This window comes from Gorilla gorilla, chromosome 15 (genome assembly GCF_029281585.2).
Source record: "Gorilla gorilla gorilla isolate KB3781 chromosome 15, NHGRI_mGorGor1-v2.1_pri, whole genome shotgun sequence".
In the NCBI taxonomy this organism is placed as follows: domain Eukaryota; kingdom Metazoa; phylum Chordata; class Mammalia; order Primates; family Hominidae; genus Gorilla; species Gorilla gorilla.
In genome coordinates, this window is record NC_073239.2 from 73,771,796 (window position 1) to 73,799,686 (window position 27,891).

Below are 27,891 nucleotides of genomic sequence, written 5' to 3' on the forward strand. Positions count from 1 at the left end.
AATAATAGGTGGCACATGCAAACAGTTGTCTGGGGAAGCTATTTATTTGTTTGTTTTTATGTACTCTGAGCAACAGAATTTAGAAGCCAGCTCTCTTGTGTCCACCAAGTTCAGGCACATGAAAGGGAACATAGTGCTTGCTTTGGCAGCGTGTACACTAAAACTGGAACAACAGAGAGAAGATTAGTATGGCCCCTGCATGAGGATGACATGCAAATTTGTGGATCGTTCCACATTTTTTAAATTACAAAAATAAAAAAAAAGAAAGAGAACATAAGTAGGGATTTTTTAAAGGATTGCAAAAGGTTCGGTGAAGACAAATGAAATATACCACAGAATGAATAATATGCTAGTTAGTAAAAAATATATGAGGCTTCAACTGAAGTATGGATCCTTTCCACAATAATGGACAGACAAACCCTTTTGTCCTTAAGACTACACAATCCTTTGTTCTGATTCTGTGTTTGGTCTTTCTCCTCATCAACTAGCTGATTACGGGTCTCTGCTGGGCCTCCTTTAGGTCCTGTTCACATCTAAAGTTGGCCTATGCCAACCCGGTCACTTCTTTGAATCAGGGCTGACTTAGGAATTACAGAAAAATCTTGGTCTATAGGTGTTACTTGAAGTTTGAAATTTAATGTCAAGTGTCTTCATCAACTTTATATCTACAGGTCTAGACATTTCTGTTCCTATTATTATACAAATATCAGAGGTAGCTCCTCATTTAATTCTGTAGTTGTCTGTAAATTGTTATGACTGCCAATTATAAAACTCATTTTATTTTGTTCTGCTGCTGTAGAGGAAGGGGTCTATATATCCGCCCCAGTGTTGATAGGAAGGGAATGATAACTACTCTGGCTACTGCCCGGAGTTTTCTTTTCTTTTTTTTTTTAGAGACGGCGTCTCGCTCTGTCGCCCAGGCTGGAGTGCGGTGGCATGATCGCGGCTCACTGCAAGCTCCGCCTTCCGGGTTCACGCCATTCTCCTGCCTCAGCCTCCCGAGTAGCTGGGACTACAGGCTCCCGCCACCACGCCTGGTTAGTTTTTGTATTTTTAGTAGAGACGGGGTTTCACCGTGTTAGCCAGGGTGGTCTCGATCTCCTGATCTCATGATCCACCCGCCTCAACCTCCCAAAGTGCTGGGATTACAGGCACGAGCCACTGCGCCCGGCCTGGAGTTTTCTTTTTATTTCAGTCACTTACTTGTACATCCTTGGCTGAAGGATACTCTGTTTTCATATTCTTACATGCACTTCCATTATTAACTAAAAAATTGACTAAAGAACCATGAGCTTCTTTACTGGGTTTTTGTGTTTTATATGAAGACATTTGTATGTGGTTCGTATATACAACACATTCTTCTCCTAAGAATGCTAAAAACAAAGAAAAGGAAAGGAAGGAAGGAAGGAGGGAGGGAGGGAGGGAAGGAAGGAAGGAAGGAAGGAAAAGAAAGAAAGAGAAACATAACATGCATGGCCGAGGAAGCACTCTAGCACTCTACTCTTGAGACTTGGGCTGAATACAGGGCCTACTTTGGTCACTGTTCTTTAAAACACAAAGGATGGGAACAACCGAAAGTGAAGAGAAGGAGCTATTATGATAGAAATGTTTTATGGGCATCTCTATGAGCATAGCACATCAAGGGCAGGTTTGTTAACCTTGAAGAAGAATGGCTAAAGAGATCATCTAATTAATGTCTTGAAAAGGGTGGATATTTTCTAGAAGAGGAATTTTTATAGTAGTTCTCCATGCCTTGAGAGATCCAAGATGATGAAAGAACTTAACATAGGAGCTGTTTCAGCAGAAACACACAGACTCACATCCCCAGCTTAGCTATCCTAGTGCTAAAACATGAGAATATGTTCATTGGTGGCCATTGTGGAATCTCTGTGTTTGGAGATCTCTGAGAAGAGATTTGTAAGTTTTGGTTAAATACCTTTGTGTACACCTGCCTGAAGGTAATCAAATGACTCTTTAAGTTTCCTTCCGGTTCTTATTCTATGAAGCAAACACAATTTTACAATTATTTTTATTAATTGCTGAGCAAAATATTTATTCCCAACTAGTAAATCCTAGGAAAGCTGTCTCATCTTTTGAGGTTGTAAGAAGTTTATGTTGTGAAGATTTGCTAGCCTTGAAATTCTCCCTTAAAAAAGCTCAGAGTCCCAGATTGCATCTGTGATAGATTGTTTTGTGATATTTGGGGGGATATACTTTAAAATCTTTTTTCTTGTCCTTTATAGTCTTAGCATTATTTATACTTTAAAAAAATGTTTATTTTATGCCATAGGTTTTATTTTATCCTTCAGAGCCCAGCACAAACATTTAAAAAACTAAACTATTTATTACATCTTGAATATTAGTTTTGACTGGGCGTGGTGGTGCAATGTAGCTGGGCAATGTGATGAAGACACCCAATGCAAAAAAAAAAAAAAAAAAGAGACAGTTAATTTTATTATTTGAATTATCATACAGTAAAATGGACTTCTTTTGGTGTACTATTCTGTGAATATTTTAATGTACATATAGATTCATGTAACCACCACTACAATCTGGATACACCGAACTCTTTTAACATAAGATACTCTCCGTATTTTAATAGCTTTGTCACTGAAATCCATTCTCTAATATAACTGCTCAATGAACAAAATACATAGTAGAATATATAATACTTACTACAAAATGTAAAGTAGTGTTATGTACAATAAAGTGCTTTACTGAAGATATTCTTAACAGATCCAAGTTGCTGAATCAGACCCATTGTGTTCAAATGAATTTTATGCAATTCCTTGTTATTGTAACAGCTGTCATTATTAACAGACAATAGCATATGCACATAAATGTATCAATATGAATATCAATTCTCCATAATTTTGAAGATTTAATAGTGTCTCATAAGGTTTTTTAGTTTTTAAAATCTAATTTAAACTATGACATAGATTTACAATCAGACTATAACTTATAGAACTTTCCGATTTACAATCAGATTAAAACTTATAGTACTTTCACTCAATTACTTGTTGTAGAATCTACCCTGATTGTTTTGTTTTATTTTTTCTTTAAAAGTTGCTTAGAGGCCGGGCGCGGTGGCTCATGCATATAATCCCAGCACTTTGGGAGGCCAAGGCGGGCAGATCACGAGATCAGGATATCGAGACTATCCTGGCTAACATGGTGAAACCCGTCTCTACTAAAAGTATAAAAAATTAGATGGGCATCGTGGCGGGCGCCGGTATTCCCAGCTACTCGGGAAGCTGAAGCAGGAGAATGGCATAAACCCGGGAGGCGGAGCTTGCAGTGAGCCGAGATCTCGCCATGCCACGCCACTGCACTCCAGCCGAGGAGACAGAGCAACACTCATCTCAAAAAAAAAAAAAAAAAAAAAAAAGTTGCTTAGAACAGATTGCAGAAAATATGACTTCCATCATAAGCCATCAAAACAAAGCAAACTCTTTGCCACACCAGATTTTTGTATCCTAAAAATATTACACTGAAGATTAAAGAAATAGGTTTGGAGGTTTTTTTTTTTTTTTTTCTTTTTTTGAGATGGCATCTCACTCTGTCATCCAGGCTGGACTGCAGTGGTGCAATCTTGGCTCACTGCAACCTCCACCTCCCGGGTTCCAGCGATTCTCCTGTCTCAGCCTCCCAAGTAGGTGGGATTACAGGTGTGCACCACCACGCCCGGCGAGTTTTTGTATTTTTAGTAGAGACAGGATTTCACCATGTTGTCCAGGCTGGTTTCGAACTCCTGACCTCAGGTGATCCGACTGCCTTGGCTTCCCAAAGTGCTGGGATTACAGGCATGAGCCACTGTACCCAGCCCAAGATTTGGAGATTCTACCCAACTTTTATGACTGAATTGGATACAATAAAAAGCTTGGGTCATTCTGACTTGTCTAAACTTCCTAAGAGGAATTAATACTATAGACAGAGTCTTTTTGATACACCATTATGAGTCAGATCTTTCAGCAGTGTCAAATTTGCCTACTTGTTTGTAGATATATAGCATGTTAATAATTACTGTAAGCCAAGTTTGTATATATGCAGGTAAATAATATAGGTAAGATAGCATTGATTTTTGGTTATGTTGTCTCTATAGATAGAAGAAAAGATAGGTTTGTAATTTTTAAGTAGCTAAGTTGAAAAAGTCAAGAACTTGTGCTCCAATAATTACAGTCAACACACTGAATCGTATTCTGTTAAACATGGCCATTTCTTTCCACCTCTTCTTCAGAAAGGGGGTTTATTATAATAATCGTAAACATAATACGATTAAAAGTACCTGGAAATTTAGTACCTAGTGTCAGAGAAGATACCACAATAGTCCAATGTAATGAGGTTGGATCGCGTGTATTCTTCCAATTTTAGTCATTTGCTTTCAAAGCTATTATTTCACCCTTACTGATAACCTCTCTTCAGTTTAAAAAAAAAATTACCATTAACATTCACTCACTTTTTGCAGGTTTTGAACAGTTTTTTAATCCAACAAGCTATTTTACCTTACACAATAGATGCGGTCTTAGCCAATAATCTTCATTGTTAATAACATTCAATGGCTTTTTAACAATTATATGACATCCATTGTGTTCCATTTTCTTTCTATGGCAGTAATGCCCTGTAAAGCATTCCAACTAGTAAGGTACACAAGTATCGCTTTCATAAAGCTATGCTAGCTGTCTCTAATTCAATTACTTACCTCAAAGACTTCCTTCAATGCTGCAAATTTGTCCGGACACTTCCACATTTCTGATGTTCACAGGAGCTGTTTGCAGTTGCTTGGATTGTAAAATGTTTCTTTATCTATTTTCCCTTTTTTTATATACCATTTCACTTGTCATGAAGAAATAAATGGTTTCAGATTTTTTTTATTCCTAAAGGATGATCATAGAAGTTATAGTAGTTATAGTAGTTACATAGTATAGTAGTGTAAGTGTGAAGAAGAGCATCTTGGAGGAAAAATATCAGTATCTCTACCCATGAAGAAAGCCACAGTTCAAACTGTAGCACCCACGCCACTGCTCATTGCTGCTCACCACTCTTCATCTCCTTATTTCTAAGAGGAAAGCTTATTTTGGATATTTGATTACTTACTTATTATGTCTAGAGGGGGGGCAGTGGGTGGTGCTGCTCAAATGAGCGTGGTTCAAGGAGCAGACCTCCAAATACACTTGAAATGCAATAAAGATCAGAAACGACAGTATCTCCCTTAATTCACAGTGGTTATGTTCCATGATCTCCACTGGATGTCTGAAACTTTGGATAATACTGAACTCTATGTATACTATGGATAATACTGAACTTTGGATAATACTGAACTCTATATATACTATGTTTTTTCCTATACATACATACCTATGACAAAATTTAATTATTAGTCATGCTAAGACATAGACTATAACATCTAATATTATAGAGCAATTATTAACAATATACTGTAATTGGCCGGGCGTGGTGGCTTATGCCTATAATCCCAGCACTTTGGGAGGCCGAGGCGGGTGGATCACCTGAGGTCAGGAGTTCGAGACCAGCCTGACCAATATGGTGAAACCCTGTATCTACTAAAAATACAAAAATTAGCCAGGCATGGTGGTGGGCGCCTATAGTCCCAGGTACTTGGGAGGCTGAGACAGAAGAATTGCTTGAACCTAGGAGGCAGAGGTTGCATTGAGCCGAGATGGTGCCACTGCACTCCAGCCTGGGCAACACAGTGAGACTCTGTCTCAAAACAAAACAAAACAAAACAACAACAACAAAACAAAAACCAACATACTGTAATCAAAGTTTTGTGAATGTGATTTCTCTTTTTCTCTGGAATTTTCCATTTAATGTTTTTGAACCCTGGTTGATCTCAGATAACTGAAATCACTACAGGTAAGAGGGAATTGCTGTAGAGAGGATTAAACCCCTCTACATTTTGCAGTGATTGCTAAATTTATCTTTTGAAAACCCACTGGCTTTACCCCACAATTTCATCCTGGGAGAAAGTAGAAATAATGTTGAATACATTTTCAGAAGAGTCAGTATGTAGTTCTTTGCCACTAACTAATCACGAATCATTTCTCTTATAAAATAAAAATTTGAAGTTAGTTTGTGATAGTTTTTTTTTTCTTTCTCTCTGAATTTTTAGGTATGGAAACCATAGATGCAAAATCTCTCATAGGTTTAATACCATGGTGACTGAAATGATGAAACATTTGGCTGAAATAATTTTGCCTATTTTTCTTAATCCCTCAATGTTAATGGTTATAACTCTCAATCCACCTATACCACTGTTAGGATTTTGAATAGTAGGACCTTGGTATTCCCACCACAATCAACCTGCTATTGCTGTTCATTGACCTAGCAAACTACCAAATGGTTATTTCTTCATGGAATATTGGCTATAAATGCGTTAGTTGCAATACTATTCTTGGTGAACAATCATAGTGATGCTAAAAGGGTACTAATCAGATAGTGGTACTGCTCAAACCAGTATGGTTCAAGGAGCATGTATTTTGTGGTCACAGGCCATCCTCTGACTCTGAAAGACAAGGCAGAAGAGCTTGAGGGTTGCTTAAGAAAGACCACTGAGGAAGGAAGACCAGGCTGCAGGTATCTGAGTTTACCTTCGAGAGGTGACAGCCTCTCGAAAGATCACTGCTCAAGGAGTCATTTTACCTGTTCTCCAGGTTATCTATGTACACCTATCTTTTCATCTCCACTGCACAGAACTAACGTACTTCTTTTCTCACCCATATGTGATAGGCATGTGTCAGGTGGCACCTAGGATATTCAGTAGAACAGGGTGTAGATAAGCAGGTGAAAAAATTGAGACTTTCTCAAGTGATTGACAGCTTATGTATGCATCAGATCTATTTAATTTTTACCCATTAGATTGAGATATGCAAAAACATGTCCAGAAAAAGGACTGAAAATAGCAGGGCAAAGTCTGGTATGACTGGGTCATCAGTAAAGAAACTCCATTTTAAAAAGTGAAAAGCAAAGAAGGAGAAAAATAGAAGTTTCATTTCAACTAACCCAATTTATTGGAGTCCAACTAATTTTTTCCCCAGAATAAGTGGGACTAAATATGTAAACTATTTTAATATCGGTTAATTAATATCATAAATACAGATTCAAGAAGAAACACTATGAGAAAAAAAGAAATAGCACTATGTTTGGTTATGTATAGGTACTAGGTGAAGGTGAATCTTCTCATTAGTTGAGGAACCATAGTGCATAGAGATTCTTTTTCTTCTGCGAATTACCCATTGTTAATTCAAGTATGGTAGTCCACCCATGGTTCTATTTCTTCCTTCAGCAAATGCTTATTAAGCTCCACAGTGAGCTAGATGTTGTGGGGGCTATATGGAAGCATAACCCATGGGAATACATAGAAGCAAAATCCAAGTTGCTGCCCTAGCAGTCAGGATCCTGGCACTCAAGGATGGTAATTGATGGTGTACTCAAGCATGGCAGTTGAGGAGATAGTAATGAAGGGAGTATTTACAAATCTGTTGGCAGGGATAAGGGAAACCACAAGGGGTGGTGAAGCACATGAGACTGACAACACTGGGGAGCCATTACCACCCATAAGCCTGAAGAGGTCAAGGAAAGGGCTGGGAACTGGAACCCAAGGCTAGCCGGAGCTGTGGTTGTGGCCGTAGCTGGAGGAAAGGGCCACCTGATGAATGCGGTGGCCTTCAGGAAATAAATGCTGACCCCGTGCATCCCAGCCTGGTGGGCACTGGGCACCAAATGCTACACACCCTCTCCTCCCACCCACTGATTCCTGCTGGTGGCTTGCACTGTTTAAACTCAACCAAGAGCCAGAAAACAAAGGAACTCATTGACATAATTCAGAAGGTCGGTGTCCTGCTATACAGAGCAGGGTAGAGAAAGGTAGAGGATGGTTCTAGAGGGGCAAGTGGCATTTGCAGCATGCTGCCTTGAGACATACATGGGAAAAACCATAGCCACAAAATAAAGCTGTGATACAAAAGATGTCACAAGATGACAGTGAGTGGTATAGACAATAGGTCCAGGTTAAGGATGTAATATAACTTAGGGAAGATCCCTAGAAGAAAGGAATACTTTTTTGGGTTGGGCCTTTAAGAATGAGTAAGAATTAGATTAGCAGAGAGGAATATGGAGGACAGGGAGAACAGTGGAACAAAGACATGGAAATAGAAATAAATATAGTATGGCTGAGAGGCTGTATCCAATTGGCTGAAGCACAGAATAGGCAGATGCAGGCATGAGCTCGAGACCAGCCTGGCCAACATGGCGAAACCCCATCTCCACTAAAAATACAAAAATTAGTTGGCCATGGTGTGCGCCTGTAGTCCCAGCTACTCGGGAGGCTGAGGCAGGAGAATTGCTTGAACCTGGGAGGTGAAGGTTGCAGTGAGCCGAGATCGCGCCATTGCACTCCAGTCTGGGTGACAAGAGTGAAACTCCATCTCAAAAAAAAAAAAAAAAAAAAAGATTCAGTTTCTTGGGAGTGATCCAGTTCCAGAAGGCAATAATTGAGAGTTTGACTCAGCCTGAACCTCATCTAGTTTAGACAGGAAGAAAGTGAACTGTGCTCTTCCAAAGCAGGTTCTGATGAATCCACAACAGGTGGTCACTAAATATTTGTTGACCAAATGAATAAGTAATTAAAATTAAGTACTAGAAATTTCTATGTTTTGAAACAGTGCATAAGATGACCATTTATATTGATTTCCAAAATCTAATCATCAAGCCAGGCACGGTGGTTCATGCACCGTTCATGCATGGTGGTTCATGCACTTTGGGAAGCTGAGGTGGGTGGATCATGAGGTCAGGAGTTCGAGACCAGCCTGACCAACGTAGTGAAACCCCATCTCTACTAAAAATAAAAAAAAATTAGCCGAGTGTGGTGGCACGCACCTGTAATCCCAGCTACTCTGGAGGCTGAGGCAGGAGAATCACTTGAACCCGGGAGTCAGGGATTGCAGTGAGCAGAGGTCATGCCATTGCACTAGAGCTAATCATCATGCAGACCCACTGTGAAAGCAGGAACCTGGTCTACCTTGTTCTTAAGATAATCCCATCTCCTAGCACAGAGCCCAGCTCAGAGCTACAGCACCATCCTATATCTGTTGAATAAATGCTGGGATACATTAATAAATGAATGCATACTTGAATGCATTTATCCTTTTACAGTCAGGTTTCTTGGGGTGGTGATCCCTCCCTACCCTTTTCAGGTATAGTTACTGTTAAGGTACATTAAGTAGTCTGTCAGCCTTTTAATGACTACTTGTTTTTTGTTTTTGTTTTGTTATTCTTTTTCTTTTCTTTTTTTTTTCGGAGATGGAGTTTCACTCTTTTTGCCCAGGTTGGAGTGCAATGGCAGGATCTTGGCTCCCTGCAACCTCCGCCTCCCGGGTTCAAGTGATTCTCCTGCCTCAGCCTCTCAAGTAGCTGGGATTACAGGCATCCGCCACCATGCCTGGCTAATTTGATATTTTTAGTAGAGATGGGGTTTCACCATGTTGGCCAGGCTGGTCTCGAACTCCTGACCTCAGGTGATCTGCCTGCCTCGGCCTCCCAACGTGCTGGGATTACAGGTGTGAGCCACTGCACCCAGCCAACTACTTGTAAGTGCTTCTTAATTTTTCCTCACTTTAATTTCTTGTTAGTCTCAGACGTGCAGTTGTTTAAATAGCTTAAATATAAGAGTGGGTAAAAAAACTCAGGCCCTGAATCACCTTTGAGAGGCAACCCACGAGAACAACCCATTTCAGATGCAGGGCTTCTGTCTCCAGCCTCCAGCCCAGGGTGTGCGCACCTGCAGCTGGCCTCAGTGACACTCGCTGCTGAGGAGGTGGCTCCTGGGCTCCTTTTACCTTTGTTCCTTTCTTGAAGCATTCAACTTCTTTTCCCACTGCCATTAAAATCATATTAAGTAATTCTGAAGTGCTTCCCATAAACACCAAATGAGAAGTACAACCATGAGAACAATTACCTACCTGTGTGGAATAGGTTATTATTTTAATTTGTAATCTGAGTGACATTCATTTTAGAGAAGAGAGTATTGGGGTGTGCACCCTCCCCACACGCCCCATTTACTGAACAAAGAGTGAACCACTTTTTTTGTCTTCCTTAATAGGTAGCTTTAACCTCACTGCCTTGTTAATTATGATACCTGAGGGTAAATTCCTGTTTACTGGCTTTTAAACATTACAATTTTTATCTGCCATCGGACACAAAGAGAGAGCTAAGTTCAAACTTATTTTATGGCTTATAGAAGCTGAAAGTCAGACAAGGTTAATATTGTCAGATGATGATAAATATGTGGTAATTTTAACTTTAAAGTGGACAGCCCTACTTTTACGGTGAATTACATTTGCACAACTGAATTTCTCATTGAGTTGAATTTCACTTTAACAATTCCTGCCTCTGTGAGGAGATCCAAGCTTTCAGGTGTCTCTAAAATCTGGGAATACCTACTGCAATCCAATTGTGGGTGAGGTGCTCTGTGCAACACATCCTTGTGTTTATATTTAGAAAGAAATAGAAAATGACTATTAGTGCCGATAGCACCCTGCTGACCTGAAGAGGGAGTTTGTGATGGAGGGGGTTTTCAGAATCTTGTGCCTGAGATAGGATGAATTCTTTTCACTTGAACAAAAGATTATTTATGATGAAAACCTTAACCCATACACTGTAAGACAGACTGAAATGTAAAAAAGGTGAAAGGACTCTGAAACACATGGATAAAAAAATGTTTTAAACATGTGTGCTAGGAATACAATTATGCATATGATACCTTCAGTACTGAGTATTTGTTCTAATTTGTGAATTTTTTCTTGTTTTAAAGATTTTCCCCCTGCTAAATATACTTAGATCTCAATGTGCAGATGTCTTTGCCAGCATTCAGTTTCTAATGTATATGTAATATTCTAAGCAAGTTTTTAGTAGAGATTATGAAATTAAACTGATACATTTAGTTTTTTTCCCCAATAATAATTATTGTGGATGCTACATAGAAATAACACAATAGTACATATTTTGAACAGAGTTGAGACCACTGTAGCATTCCAATTGGTGGATTTCTTTTTTTCCCTTTAGAAGTTCATGAAGAAACGAAAAAAAAATCTGCTTTGGTCTGAAATATGAGACATGAAATCTCAGTTGAGGAGTATAATTTGGAATTATTTAAACATTTTTCAAATGTCTTCTGAACCCTAACAAATTTCAGATTGACAAACAATAAAATTAACTAGGATTTTGTTATTTCCCATCACCTCTTTCAGTAAGTAAGAAACAAAGATGGTCTACTTTTTCACTGTATTGGGCAAGCCATAGGCATTTTAGCAAATAAGAAAAAAAAAGACATGGTGATTTAGGATTTTTAAATTTAATTGATGGGCTATAATTATTTAATTTAATTAATTAATTTATTTATTTTTGAGACAAAGTCTTTCTCTGTTGCCCAGGCTGGAGTGCAGTGGCGCAATCTCGGCTCACTGCAACCTCCACTTCCCGGGTTCAAGCTATTCTCATGCCTCAGCCTCCAAAGTAGCTGGGACTACGGGCACACACCACCATGCTCAGCTAATTTTTGTGTTTTTAGTAGAGACGGGGTTTCGCCAGGTTGGCCAGGCTGGTCTTGAACTCCTGACCTCGTGATCCACCACCGCCCCCACCGGCCTCCCAAAGTGCCGGAATTACAGGCGTGAGCCACCGTGCCCAGCCAATAATGTTAAATAAAAACATTTAAAATAAATCATCTGTAATTCCATGTCTGATAGGGTAGGCAAGGCTGCAGGAACAAAGACACCCAAACAAGTCATGGCTCAGGACAATGGAAGTTTAGTTCTTGCTCATGTTAGAGTCCTGGGAATATAAACAGAATCGCCAGCAGCTCTCCTTTACACACTCCTTTAGGGTACCAGGCTGACAGAGACTTTGCCATCTTCAAATTATGGCTTCTATAGTCACTATGGTTATCTCTATCACAGCCAGGTGGAAGGGAGAAAGAGTACAGAGGAGTGAGAATGGGAGGGCATTATGGGCCAGGCCTGGGAGTGGCACACAAGACTTCTGTTCCCATTCCATGTGGCTGGAACTTAGTCACATGTCTACCTAACTGCAAATGTATTCTAGCTCTGTGCCTAAGAAAAAGGGTATATAGATTTTGGTCAGTAGCCAATAGCCTCTGCCACAGTCTAGCACCCTCCCGGCCTAGCAGAGTGTGTGATATATAGTATTCCATTATCATTTGTTGAATTGAGTATGTATATACTGCTTTCCAAAAACATGTATGTTTCTATGATGACACAATAGGATAGTCATGCTATTTCCTGTTTTGCTACTGTGACTTCATAGTTTATTACTTGTTTAGGTAGTTACTTATGTCCCAATTTGTTATAAAAAGAATTAAAGATAAAATAATGTGGCAACATAAAATAACTTGTTATTAACTAATAAATATTTTTCTATGCTTCTGAATAGGCTTAATAATTGCAATGCTACAATTAAATTTATTAAGGCTTATTCCAAATGTTGACATATTTTTGCTTTTATACATATGATTTTTTCTTTTCTTTTCTTTTCTTTTGAGATGGAGTCTCGCTCTGTCGCCCAGGCTGGAGTGCAGTGGCACTATCTCTGCTCACTGCAAGCTCCGCCTCCTGGGTTCACGCCATTCTCCTGCCTCAACCTCCCGAATAGCTGAGACTACAAGCGCCCGCTACCACACCCGGCTAATTTTTTGTATTTTTAGTAGAGACAGGGTTTCACCATTCGCAGGATGGTCTCTATCTCCTGACCTTGTGATCTGCCCAACTCGGCCTCCCAAAGTGCTGGGATTACAGGCGTGAGCCACTGCGCCCGGCTATACATATGATTTAACATAACTGTAAAGGGATTATTTTTGTGCACATATATATTTATGTTGGTTGAAGTAGTTGCTTACAATAAATCCTAGAAGTGAAAATATCGGATCAAAAGAAATAAACATTTTCATGATTTTTGTGAGGTATTTACAGTATTGGCAGAAATGAGTGCAAAGTTCAGTGAGGCCGCAACCTCATTAGTCTGAATGGCATTTGAAACACATTTCAATGCCTAAAATGTGCAAAAATGATACCAATTGTTTTATTTTCTATTTCTTTGATTGTTAGTGAAATTTCCTTACTACTTTTCCCCTCTTTGGGGAAGTAATTCTTATCTCTTTAGATTTGATGACTTATTGAGTGCTATCATTAAACATGCTACTTGGAAATAAAATTTATTTTTAAAATTTTGCCAGGGCACGGGAAGTGGAAAAAATGGGGAGATGTTGGTCAAAAGGTATGAACTTTGAGTAATAAGATGAATAAGTATCTAATTTACAGTGTAATGACTATAATTAATGCTGTATTGTATACTTGAAATGTTCTAAGAGAGTAGATCTTAAGTGTTCTCACCCCACACCCCACTGCACAATGGTAACTATGTGTGGTGATGGACGTGTCAACTAATTTGATTGTGGCAATCATTTTACAATGAATATGAATATCAAATCATCAGGTTGTACAGCTTGAATATATACAATTTTTATTTGTCAGTTATACCTCAATAAAGCTGGAAAAATAATTTGTTTTAAATGGATATAAATAATGTCTGTACGTTTTGCTTGGTTGGGAAACAAAAAAACACTAGTTAATTGGAAACCCTTTTTTTCTTTTTCTTTTTTTTTCTTTTTTTTTTTTTTTGAGACACTCTCGTTGCCCAGGCTGGAGTACAATGGTACGATCTCAGCTCACTGCAACCTCTGCCTCCCAGGTTCAAGCAATTCTCCTGCCTCAGCCTCCCGAGTAGCTGGGATTATAGGCGCGCCACCACGCCCGGCTAATTTTGTATTTTTAGTAGAGACGGGGTTTCTCCATGTTGGTCAGGCTGATCTCAAACTCCCGACCTCAGGTGATCCGCCCGCCTCAGCCTCTCAAAGTGTTAGGATTACAGATGTGAGCCACTGCACCTGGCAAGAAGCTCTTCCTCTTAATTTTATGTTATTAAGAATCTATGGCTCTATGATTCATAGATACTAGCTGTATGTGACTAATATTTCTTAGTTTTAGGAACTTTGTACAAAAGATTAAACAATAATGTGTTGTTATTTTTTAAGAATATTTCAAATATCAGAAGATACAGAAAAAAATAGTGGGAAAAGTGAAAAAACCAATAAAAATAACAAGAGAAAGCCCTGGGTTCATGGTAAAGTTGAGAATTAAACTGAATTACAGCTGGAAACAGAAGTAAAGAAGAGGCAGAAACACAAAGTAACATGGGAGAAAGATGAATAGTTTTGGTCCTATACTTATAATAAATGAGGATGTAAATTATTGTATAGTAATTTTCATCTCTTAAGTAGACATACATTCCACTAGAATGCAAGCTCTGTGGTGACAGTAATCTTACCTGTTCTTGACTGTATTCCCAGCACTTAGAAGAGTGCCCATTATAGTGGTGGGCGTTTAATGATAATTTATTAAAATAGATTTGTAAGCCAAATAATTTCCAAATGGGAAAAATATACACCTTGAAATCTCATTGGAAAGGTGGCAAAAAAATAATACAAGATGGTACAGTGACCAGTGATTGTTTGATTCAAACACTGTATTAGGTCCATGCAAGTACTGTAACCACCTGGTTACAAACAGCTCACAGCCTTTTAAGTTGAGTGGCCATACCAAAAGAAGCCTTGGAAGGGGAGGGAGAATTTCACCCCACTATAATCTCAATGCCATCTCTTCTTCAAATAAGTGTGCTCTAATAAGGAGAACTGATGTTTTTATTAGTCTTAAAATATGAATAAGGCCGGGCGCGGTGGCTCACGCCTGTAATCCCAGCTCTTTGGGAAGCCGAGGAGGGTGGATCAGGAGGTCAGGAGATCAAGACCAGCCTGGCCAAGATGGTGAAACCCCGTCTCTACTAAAAATACAAAAATTAGCCAGGCATGGAGGTGTGCGCCTGTAGTCCCACCTACTCGGGAGGTTGAGGCAGGAGAATCGCTTGAACCTCTGCAGTGAGTCGAATTCATACCACTGCACTCCAGCCTGAGTGACAGAGCAAGACTCTGCCAAAAAAAAGAAAAAAAAAACAAGAATAAAGCCATCTTTACAAGACTTTATTCTCTCATGATTTTAAACACACAGTCTAAATAAAAAGAAAACACTTATTTTAATAAGGAGTAATGATAATTCCCTTATACTTTTCTCCTTCCACTCTGATTGCTCTTTCTGGATAGAATTCTGGAACTGCCATTGTGTAAGACAAAGAAAATAATGACATGAATAACTATTATACAAGGTTGGAAATGTTAGGGGCCCTAAGAAATGTTTAGGTAAAGTATTATGAGGGTTTGGGAAAAGGAATGATCATCCCTTCTATCAGTCAGCGTCTTTGATTGCAAACAATAGAAACTGGTAGTGGCTAATTTTACAAAGAACTACATTGGATGGGTAAGGAGTTCTTCGTGAAATTAAACTGTAGGTCAAAGAACCCAACACTTGCAAGAAGTAGAGTAGGGCAGCTACAGGGATCCACAAGTAGGAGTCATTGCTGGCGTCTTCAGGGCATCAGTGAGCTCCAGCCATTTTCTATGCTCACAAAACGAGTCAAGAGTCAAACTGCAGTGAGAGAGAGAGAGAGAGAGAGAGAGAGAGAGAGAGTACTAGCAAGTGCACAAGTACAATTCTGATTGGCCTAGCGAATCTCATATCTCCATCCCCTCACCAGAAAGCCTGGGACATTTTGAGTTATAATTCTATCAAGACTGCATGCATCCCCAAGATTGATTGTATTCTCAAAGCAAAACCAATGCATCCTAGAAGAATCCAAATCACTTTGAAAGAATGGTGAATGAATAATGTCAGGCAAGAAAAAAGCCATTGGTGTCCACAATACTTATTGGGCTTGGGATAGAGGAGTCAGAGAAACCATCATGAAAGAGTTAACATTGGAATTAGGTCTTAAAAATACACAGCATTTGAATATTTAGGGATGAAGAGGAAGGGTTAGGTTTGAAGACAAGAGATCATGGTATAAACAGAGGTACAGATGATGGACCAGAGAACAAAGTCTGTCCTACAGAAGTATACAGGGAAGAGAAAATGGTTCAGTTAGGATAGAGTATAGAGTAAGAACAAGCCATGAAGAATCATGAATACTAGCCTAAAGAGTTTGGATTTTATTCTGTAAGCAACTGATGGGCTGATATTTTTGAGATGGGAGATGTAGCTATGTAATTAGATATTGGAATTAGTTTTGTAGTTTTTTAAAGGGAAGATATCTTTGGTGACAAGGGATGGAAGGGAGGAGAAGGGATTAGATGCAAGAAAACCGGTTCAGACATATTGCGAAAGCTTGGCCTTGAATTACTAAGGAGCTGAATGAGTATCATGACTGTAGGAATATAGTTGAAAAGAGAGGCACAAGAAACATTATAAAGGCAACATATAGCAACAGGGCTTGCTGTCAACCAATACCATATGAAGTGAAGCTGAATGTGGGACTGAAGACTCTATCATTAAAATTCCAGGAAATATCATGACTCAGAAACACTAACAATGCGGCCGGGCATGGTGGCTCATACCTGTAATCCCAACACTTTGGGAGGCCAAAGTGGGCGGATCACTTGAGGACAGGAGTTCCAGACCAGCCTGGCCAACATAGCGAAACCCCAACTCTACTAAAAAATACAAAAAATTAGCCGAGTGTGGTGGCACCTGCCTGTCATCCTAGCTACTTGGGAGGCTGAGGCATGACAATCGCTTGAACCTGGGAGTGGGAGATTGCAGTGAGCTGAGATCACGTCACTGCACTCCAGCCTGGGCAATAGAGTGAGACAACAACAACAAACAAACAAACAAACAAAACAACTAGCAATGCAATTCAGCCACTGTTGCATTCCAAGTTCTTTATCAGTTAATCAAATATTCTTCATGATTACAATCAAGCTATTTGAAAAAAAATCCTTAAATGCATGAATACGATCCTATAGCTTGAAACTTCAAAGTGAAGGGAACCAATTCTGACAATATATATCTACCTTTCATTAAAAACAACAGGAAAGACACTCCAGGGCTGGATTGGCAAACTTCTTCTGTAAAAGGTCATATGGTAAACATTTTAGGCTTTCTGGGCCATACAGTCTCTGCTGTAGTTACTCAACTGCATGAAAGCAGCTGTGAATAATATTTAAATGAATGAATGTGGTTGTGTTCCAATAAAACTTCATTTGTGGACACTGCAATTTGAATTTTATATAATTTTCATATGTTGTGAAATATTCTTTTGTTTTTTTCCTACTATTACAAAATATAAAAACTATTCTTGGCTCATAGGCCATGAAAAAAGAGAAAGTGGGCTGGACTTGTCACTTACTGTTAGTGTCATTGTCCACTACGACAGCACTGGAAATCAGGACCAACCTATCTTTCATGAGTCAATAATAATATGAACCTATTCTGAAAGTAGTAGTTGAACTAAGAGAAGGAAAATATGAGAACAAATTAATATCTCAATAATTTATTCTGTTCTACTTGTTTTTGTTTCAAATGAATGGAGTTCTTTTTAAACTTTCTTTCCTAATGTAGCAAGTTATTTTTTTTTTAACTTTCCTTTCTAATGTAGCAAGTTTCGTTTGTTTTTTTTTTTTAAACTTTCCTTTCTAATGATGTCTGTATTGTTAAAATACAGGTTAGGCTACAGTAACAGAGGCATTCTAAAATACAATGGTTTGAACAGGATAGAAATTTATTTATCTCTCAAGTAACAGTTTGAGTATAAGTAGTCTGAGGCTTGCAGGTAGGCTTGGGGGTGTCAGAGGTGCAAGCTGCTTCTGTCTTTTGCTCCATCATCCTCAACCCACAACTCTGAACTCAAAGTCATGATGGCTGCTCCGGCACCTACCATCACATTTGCATCCCAACCAGCGGGAAGAGGAGAAAGAAGCAGCAAAGGCCACACTCCTTTCCTTCAAGTGCCAGCTTGGAAGTTGTATATATTACTTCTGTTCACATTTCATTGGTCAGAAGTTAGCGATGTACCTACAGCTAGCTGCAGAGGAGGTAGGGGTTTGGAAATATAATCTTCCTCTGGGAAGCCATGTACCCAACTAAAATGGGGGCGTCTATCCTTTTTTTTTTTTTTTTTTTTTTTTAGACGGAGTCTCTCTCTGTCGCCCAGGCTGGAGTGCAGTGGCGCGATCTCGGCTCACTGCAAGCTCCGCCTCCCGGGTTCACGCCCTTCTCCTGCCTCAGCCTCCCTCAGCTGGGACTACAGGCGCCCGCCACCACACCCGGCTAATTTTTTGTATTTTTAGTAGAGACGGGGTTTCACCGTGTTAGCCAGGATGGTCTCGATCTCCTGACCTCGTGATCCGCCCGCCTCGGCCTCCCAAAGTGCTGGGATTACAGGCGTGAGCCACTGCGCCCGGCCATGGGGGCGTCTATCCTTAAAGAGATGGATAGAATAGATATTGTTAAAAATCGGAAGACAGTAGGTGATCTCTGCCAAGCGTCGCATATTACTAAACAATTTCTATACTCTATACAGAGATCATTTTAATTGCTTCAATCGGGGGAAATAAGTTATTCAAAATATGTTTAATGATTACCTTAAACCCTAAAAATCGCAAGGAGTTATTCTGGTGGCAGCCTCTTTTCCAAGGCTTTTACCTTGGAAAAGGTAAAAGCTTCCATAAAATCAGAAATTTATTCAGCAAATATCTTTGAGCACCTATTGTGCCAGGCATTTTTCAAGGCAAATAAATGTCCCCGTTTCCCACACCACAAACAACGTTTACTCTAACACATCATCTTTGTTGAAGACATTACCTTGATTGTGTAGTAAAGGCTCCTAAAAGCATGGGGAATGAAAGATGGGAGTCCTGGTGTTAGAATACAAAGTGAGGGGTGCTTTGAGGTGGTGAGGGGCAGGGGTTGGGAGTGGACTCCAGCCCTTCAAAATCTCCATTAGCCCTACAATTTCACCCCCAGTAAACATGGACTCCAAACAACAGACTGTTTTCTGTGTAAACATATATATATGTTTTTTTTTTTTTATTTGAGACAGAGTCTTCCTCTGTTGCCCAGGCTGGAGTGCGGTGGCACCATCTCGGCTCACTGCAACCTCCGCCTCCTGGGTTCAAGCGATTCTCCTGCCTCAGCCACCCAAGTAGCTGGGACCGCAGGTGTGCGCCACCACACCAGGGCAATTTTTGTATTTTTAGTAAAGACAGGATTTCGCCATGCTGGCCAGGCTGATCTCGAACGCCTAACTTCAAGTTATCCGCCCGCCTCTGCCTCCCAAAGCGCTGGGATTATAGGCGTGAGTGACAGCGCCCAGTCGTGCAAACATAATTTCAAGAGAAGTTCTCTGTCTCCCTTTTCTCCCAGATTGCACCTATTCGTTTTAGAAATTCTAGACCCCTCCTGGTGGGGTGATTGGGACTGATATTTAGGTAGCTCGCTCCCAATGCTCCCAATGGGAAAATAACAGCGGATCCTCAAATAAGAGCCTACCTGCATGTGCTTGCATCTTTCCCAAGTTGTATTCTCTAAAAAGAAAGAAAAGCAAGCTGGCAAACACTAAGCACTCCACTGGCATGACTTCAGAATGCTTGTGATTAAGATATTCTGCTTATTGTTAGTCAAAGATCTAGGCCTGCCTTGCTCCACATAAATAGAAGCTCCGTTTCTCAGCTGCCTGCGCGCATCCTTTTACATGTCCTTAGGGTGCTAGAACAGCAGGACTTCTCTAAATGGTTCTTAGACTCGAAGAACATGAAAAGAAGCAGTGAAAGGCTCCTGAAAGCATTTACATTGACAAGTAATATGTATCGACAGTACCTTTTTCCTTTTCCTGCTATAAAGTGAAAGTCTTTGTGTGCCGCTTTCCGTTGTTAACTCCAAGGGTAATTGAGGCGGCAGCAGCGTGGCCAGCAGCAGGAGTTGGCTGAAATTAATTAAGTGAGGCGGTTTGGACAGCACCATCCTCACTCCCCGGCCACTCCCTTGTACTTTAACTGGTTGGGATTCAAGGGGCATGGAGCAGGAGGGAAGAGTGACGTGGCCATGCAAGGTAGAAAGAACCAGAAGTATTTGTTTGGAGTTCGGTCATTTGTTTCAGGTGGTTGGAGAAGCCACGGATTTAAAGAAAAAGCCCCTTTGGTTTCTATAGCATGAGTCAAAGAAATTAAGTACCAATAACAGCTAACACTTATTGAACCCCTTTTATATGCCAGACACTGGTTTTTGTTGTTGTTTGTTTGTTTGTTTGTTTGTTTTTAGATAGAGTCTCACTTTGTCACTCACCCATGCTGGAGTGCAGTGGTGCGATCTCGGCTTACTGTAGCCTTGACCTCCTGGGCTCAGGTGATCCTCTGCCTCAGCCTCCCAAATAGCTGGGATTATAGGCGCATGCCACCATGCTCAACTAATTTTTTTTGTATTTTTTGTAGAGACAGGGTTTCTCTATGTTGCCCAGGCTGGTCTCAAACTCCTGGACTCAAGTGATCTGCCTGCCTTGGCCTCCCAATGTGCTAGGATTACAGGCTTGATCCACTGCTCCCGGCCCAGACACTGTTCTAAGAGCTTTATATATCATTATCTTATTTGATTCCAATAACTCTCTGTGGTAGGTGCTCTTATTGTTTCCATCTTTCAGCTAATGAAACTGAGCCTGGAAGAGGTTAAGGTTTTCAGCAGCAGGCCCAGAATTCTATCGTTGGCGGTCTGACTCCAGAGAAGCAAGCCATCCACTGTGCAGGGCAGTGATGCCTCATAGATAGTCGAACGCCTGGTTGTTATTTCCCTCTAGATTTACATCCTTGATTTTTGTGCCAGATGAGGGTATAGATTTGTATATCTTAGTTGAAGAGGAAATAAAGTTAAATCATAAAGAAGAAAATGCTAGAAAAGTATGATATTCGAAAAACTGCAGACTTTGTGCCTTTTTTCCCCCAACTGGCTGCTAACACATTTCTTGCTGTAGAGAAGTACATACAGTACAACAGTACTAGATTCTATATAAAGCAATTTATTATTTTTTGAAAAGTGATAATGGCCTTGTTTTCATCTTAAGAGTTGAGAGTGGCAAAAGACTGATAGTACCCTCAGAAGCATGCACTCAGCAAGATTCCCTAAATAGTTCTTTCCTCTCCAGTCCTGACCAAGTAACCTCTGGGCCATTCTATTCCCTGGAATCTCCTGTATAGGGCCCTGAAGAGTATGCTGATGCCTGCAACATCCTTTTAGGGTTTGAAGACCTGTAGACAAATGGCTCCTGGGGACAGGGAACATATCAAAACATAATCCTCACTCATAACAGAATTGAGTTTGGTTTGAACCCAGCAATCAAGGAATGAAAGGTGAGTGCATTAACCTACCATGTTATCTGTATAGGAGTTTTATATCTTAAATGGAACAGACATCCCTGCAAAACAATAATGGACTGAGATTAATGAGTTACAGGTGACCCTCAGACACGGGAAGGTTGACTTTGGATAAGCACCCACAAAGGTCAAGTGCTTATCTGAATTAACCACAAGTCTTGGATCTGGGGTAAAAATAAAGGACGAGAAATACCCCAGGGAGAGGCTTTCTTTAACCTGAGTTTTGTGTTCTTTCTTACCTTCTGCTAAATTCTGCATTGGATTGGACAAGCCCTTTTCTTGTGCCGTTTCCACACACATCTCTGGCCTACACTAGATCTTAGCATTGTGGAAACAGCATGAAAACCCAGAGCAATGCTTTTCAGACATCCAGGGTCTCAGGATGTATGTTGTAGATCAAATATTTTTGTTAACATAGCATTGGGTCTTTTTGACAGAGAGTTTATGACAGCAGGATGGAATCTTTGTAACTGTAGTCACTTTTGCCTGGTACTGACGGGAGGATTTGCATATGTCTCATCGTACAGTACAAATATGGAGGGGTAACGATGACTTTCTCTATTTATTACTCTTGCCCTTAGGCTAGTTTTAATGTTTCCATTTAAGACAATAACTCATCCTCAGAGCAGTGCTGTATTTTGGGTTATTGAAAAACACACCTGACCACCTACCTCCATTAAATGGAGTTATATAGCAACCTAGTGTATTCTCTGGAGAGAGTATCTGCTGGGCCCTATCTTAGGAGATGAGAGGGAACAGATTGGTAGAGACTGGGGATGGAGTTGAGGGGGCTAGGGACAGACCTAGATCAGCCTTTAGAAGTTCAGTGTAGAAGGTGGAGTGTTCCCTTGGCAAGGTGAGCAGACACTCACTTAAATACAAAACACCAGGGAGTCTCCACTGCCAGATAGAATCCTGGTCCAGGTGTGTTGTCAATAATAGAGAGACACAATGAGACAACCCTCATCCACCCGCCCCTGCCAGAACTTGGAAATAAGGGAAATAAGACACCTACTGAGAGCAAAACTTTAAAAACAACGTGAACTAAAACAGAGCATAGATATGCAAAGTTTTCTTAGGGCCCTAAGAAACCTCATCAAATTCGTTAACACATGCAAAGAAAGAATGTGTTAATCAGAAGGGGGTTGGTGAACCCTGGGAGGTAGGGGGGAAAAAAAAAGAGCCCGTAAATCAAAGGCAGTGGAGCTGGTCCAGGCTTGTCCCTGGAAGGCCAGATCTGGCCAAAGTCTTTCAGACTGGGTTAAGCATCAGCTAAACATTTGCCCAACAAATCGGTATGGAGTGCCTACAATGAGTCAGGCATATATCAGACTCTGGGAAAAAGTGCCAAGCCTGGAGATGACCTCTAGAGGTTGAAGACTGACCTGAGCCAGGCACAAACTGGAAGGAGAACACACCAACATAATGAAGGAAACTTGAGACTGAGAACTTGCAGGTCTCAGGAGGAGATTTGCCTGAGGAAGTAATACTAGATCTGAGAGACAAGGGCGTGTGGGAGTGAAGCAGTGCAAGGAGGTGGGTATAAGGACAGTACCTTGAACAGAGCAGCATCTGCTCAGGCAACCAGGCTGGAAAGATCTTGGTTTGCAGCCTATCTGGGGGATGGAAAGAAGGCAGGCGTGACTGGACCCACAGTGGTTTTCAAGAATAACAGATAATATTTATTGAGTTTTTGGTAGTTGCCAGACATGGTTGAAAGAAGTTTACTCTTTTAATTTTCATTATAATCCTATGAGATAAGCACTATCTTTATTCCTGTTTTATTAAGGAAGAAACTATTGCACAATATAAGTAAAGAAATCACCTGAGCTGGGAATGAGAGGAACAAGGATTTGAACCGTTGAGGTGTGGTCCCAGAGCCCACATTGCTATCCAGTTCTTATACTGAAGACAGGGGCTGAAGTGGCCAGACCATTGTAGGACTAGTAGGTTGAGGATTTTGTCTTCTTTTAAGAACAATATACAGTTTTAGGCCAGGCACAGTGGCTCACGCCTGTAATCCCAGCACTTTGGGAGGCCAAGGCGGGTGAATCACTTGACGTCAGGAGTTTGAAATCAGCCTGGCCAACAGGGTGAAACTCTGTCTCTACTAAAAATACAAAAATTAGCTGGGCGTGGTGGCAGGCACCTGTAATCCCAGCTACTTGGGAAGCTGAGGCAGGAGAATCGCCTGAACCCGGGAGGCAGAGGTTGCAGTGAGCAGAGATCGCGCCACTGCACTCCAGCCTGGGTGACAGAGCAAGACTCTGTCTCAAAAGAAAGAAGAAGAGGAAAAAAAACAAAAAGGAAGAATATACAGTTTTAAAGGAGTGGCCTGCTTGGATGTGTGCTCCAAAAATTATCACTCTGGCTGCAATGTGGAGAAAGAGTCACTTAGCTACCATGTCTCTAAAGCCCGACTGTGATTTTTCTTCCTGTGTAAGTCTGCTGAGAAAGACAGGATGCACAGATCATATACACTTCAAGAATTTTGCTCAGCAAGTCAATTCTTGACTGCAGGGAGAGAAGATGTTGCTCGTGTGTGTGTGTGTGTGTGTGTGTGTGTGTGTTTTGTTGTTTGTTTGTTTGTTTGTTTGAGACAGTCTTACTCTGTCACCCAGGCTGGAGTGCAGTGGTGCAATCTCGGCTCACTGCAACCTCCACCTCCCGGGTTCAAGCTATTCTCATGCCTCAGCCTCCAAAGTAGCTGGGACTACAGGCACACACCACCATGCCCAGCTAATTTTTGTGTTTTTAGTAGAGACGGGGTTTCGCCAGGTTGGCCAGGCTGGTGTCAAACTCCTAACCTCAGGTGATTTGTCTGCCTTGGCCTCCCAAATTGCTGGGATTACAGGTGTTAGCCACTGCGCCCAGCCAATCATGTGGCTTTTGAGCTTCCAGGTCTTGTAACATTTATTTCTTAATGTAAATTAACAAAATGGTACTCTGATTTGGTACATCAGACTTAGGAGAAAGATTAGGCAGTCTGCCCTAGGACGATTGATTTACTTTCTAAAAATATGAAGTTTCTGGTTTGCTATATTAAGAATTGGGCCTTTTCTAGACCACAGTAAATTCAACACAGCAATAACTTTGCCTGTGGCTGCTCAGGAGGGAGCCTGCTCTGCTGCCTTTTCCCCAAGAGTGGCAACTGACAACCCACACCACTCAATTTCTCTGGGCTGTGCACAATAACCACAAGTCATCCTTGTCTTCTTGTTCTTCCTCTTTCTCTTCATTCTCCTCCTCTTTCTCCTCTTCTTTTTTCTTCCTCCTCCTCCTCCCTACAAGGTTTTCAGAAACCTAGGCAGGTAGGCAGTACTAGGAAAGTCTGTCAGCAGTTTTCAGATACAGAGCACTTAAATGGAAACCAATAAGAACAATATAGGATCTCAGACCTCAAAGAATTGTGGTACTAGACAGGGAAAGAAGAGAGAAATTCATGTAACATAACTGGGGAGCAAGACAGAACCTAGATTTTCGTTTCACAATAGAAGCTTAGGGTAAGAGCCATGCAGACTGGAGATGGAAATCTGGATAACACTGTAGAGATGGTATTTAAAGCTGTGGGACTGATAACATCCTCTAGGAATCAAATGTTGTTAGGAAAAAGAGGTCTGAGCCCTAAGTTCTGGATCACTCCAACTCAGAGTCAGGGAGATGAAGAAATACAGCCTAAGACACCGGAGAAAACTCAGGAGAGCACAGCATCCTGGAAGGCAAGTGAAAAAGTGTTTGGGGGGCAGAGAGAGGAGGAGAGCGCTTAGATACATGAGATGTTTAAGTACAAATAAGATGAGGACTGAGAACTGGCCAATGGATTTGTCAATGTCCTTAGTAAACTGAACACAGGACATTTTGATGGAATATTTGCTGTGGAGAGGGAAGAAGTAGTGGGGAACTGATTGAATTGGGTTCAAGAGAGAGTGAGAGGAGAAAAATTACCAGTGAATATAAACAATTTCATGGAGAAGTTTTGCTGTCAAGAAGTTCAGAGAAATGGAGCAGTAGTTGGAGGGAGATATGGCATCAAAAGATTTTTGTTTTTATTTTAATTTAAAAAGTTTTTTTTTTTTTTTGAGACAGGTCTCTCTCTGTCACCCCCAACTGGAGTGCAGTAGCATGATCCTGCCTCACTGCTGCAGCCTTGAACTCAAGGGCTCAAGCGATCCTCCTGCCTCTGCCTCTGGAGTAGCTGGAACTAGATAGAGGTGCACACCACTACGCCCGGCTAGTCTTTAAAAAAATTTTTTTTTTCTGGAGACTGAGTCTTGCTTTTTTGCCTAGGCTGGTCTTGAACTCCTGGCCTCAAGGGATCCTCCCACCTCAGCCTCCCAAAATGCTGGGATTATAAGCATGAGCCACTGTGCCCAGGCTGTTTTATTTTTATTTTTATTTTTTGAGACAGAGTTTCACTCTTGTAGCTCAGACTGGAGTGCAGTGGTGCAATCTTGGCTCACTGCAACCTCCGCCTCCCAGGTTCAAGTGATTCTCCTGCCTCAGCCTCCCAAGAAGCTGGAACTACAGGTGGGTGCCAACATGCCCGGCTAATTTTTTGTATTTTTGGTAGAGACGGGGTTTCACCATGTTGGCCAGGGTGGTCTGAAACTCCTGACCTCAGGTGATCCACCTGCCTTGGGTTCCCAAAGTGTTGGGATTACAGGTGTGAGCCACCGCACCCAGCTTATTTTATTTTTAATGAAAGAAACAAGAGCCTGTTTATATGTTATTGCAACAGTCCAGCAAAATGAGGGAAATTCATGATGCAGGAGAGAGGGGAGGGATCTAGTATGTGAGTCGGGGACTGGTCTTGACTGGCCTCAATAATCCATCCAAAGTCACAGAAGGAATGGTGGGGTGTACAGGCTCTGATGCTAGTAGCTAGGGAGATGTGATGGTGGGACATGAAGAAGATTGTCCTGGGCGCTTCTATTTTCTTGGTGAAACAGGAAGCAAGTGAATGATGATGGGTGGGCAGGTTGTGAAGGACTGAGCAGAGAAGTGATGAAAGAGTTGTTGAGAAGGGTGGAAGAGGGAATGAACGAGGACAATGGATAACAGCCGGGCAGCATTCATGGCTCACAGGCGGTTATAATGACCATGATTTAGCCTGAGACCAACGATCATGGTTGTGTGGTTTTCTCTAGCACATTTAGTGGCAGGGATGCAGACACAGAATGGGCAGGAAGTCGGATTGAATTGGGGTGAGAATTTGCCAGTACAGTACAGTGAGAGAGGAGCAAGGGAGTTGAGGGAGCTTGGAAAAGAAGGCTGGGCACGATGGCTCACACCTGTAATTCCAGTGTTTTGGGAGGCTGAGGTGGGTGGATTACGAGGTCAGGAGTTCAAGACCAGCCTGGCCAACATGGTAAAACCCTATCTCTACTAAAAATACAAAAATTAGCTGGAAGTTTTGGCGCACGCCTGTAGTCGCAGTTACTTGGGAGGCTGAGGCAGGAGAATCACTTGAACCCGGGAGGCAGAGGTTGCAGTGAGCCAAGATCATGCCCCTTCACTCCAGCCTGGGCAACAGAACGAGACTCTGTCTCAAAAAATAAATAAATAAATAAATAAATAAAAAATAAAAATAATGATGACTTTTGGAATTTAAGCAGGGTAAGAAGGAGGAAAGTGAGGATGTGTGAGGGGTGCTGACAGACAGGTGGTAGGATCCACCTCGTAGGGCTCTAAATTCCAGTGGAGTCAAAAAAAATATGTGCTCCAAATGGCATTTCTGGCCCTTGTACTAACAAATCTGTTCAAATCCTAATGTTCAAATTTCTTTAAATATTGATGGAGATAATAACACACATATACACAAATTGTTCATATTTTTCTTCTTTACCAGAAAATTAGGATAGTGCCCCAACCTCAGGTTTATAGTCTGTCAGTGATTCTTCAAAGGTTTTTAGAGAATAAAAGGAAGACCACAGAAAGGCCAAGATAAGACGAAATGTCAGGAAAGGAAAGGTCTGGAGAAAAAGCCTTTTAAATACAATGTTTGGCCAGGCACAGGGGCTCACGCCCATAATCCCAACACTTTGGGAGGCTGAGGCAGGAGGATGACTTGAAGCCTGGAGTTCAAGACCAGCCTGGACAAAAAGTGAGAGCCTGGCTCTACAAAAATTTTTTAAACGTAGCCAGGTATGGTGCCGTGCATGTGTACTCCCAGCTACTCAGGAGGCTGAGGCAGGAGGATTGCTTGAGTTTAGGAGTTCAAGGCTGTAGTGAGCTATGGTCATCCCAGTGCTCTCCAGCCTGGGTGACGGAGTGAGACCCCATCTCTTAAAAACAAAAAGACAATGTTTTACCTGAGAACTTAGTTTATGGATGATATCAAGAAATATCACTGTGGGAAATATGTGCTAGAAACTTGATAATCACTTCACTGGGGAATATGGCTCTGAAATGCTGGCAGATGTCTTTGTGTAGTGACCACAAGATAGGTAGTTACCTGAAGCTTATCCTGTGGGAATTCTCATGTTTATGACCCTCTG

General features: G+C 41.1%; 1 long non-coding RNA gene and 1 other non-coding gene across 2 annotated transcripts in view; both read left to right on the forward strand.

Moving 5' to 3' along the window:
- Window positions 1–27,891, forward strand: part of LOC115930582 (uncharacterized) — a 108,509-nt gene that overhangs the window by 12,812 nt on the left and 67,806 nt on the right. The gene's annotated exons all lie outside the window — the stretch shown is intronic.
- Window positions 134–240, forward strand: LOC115930762 (U6 spliceosomal RNA). The gene has a single exon (XR_004067360.1). It is a non-coding gene; the product is annotated as a U6 spliceosomal RNA (small nuclear RNA).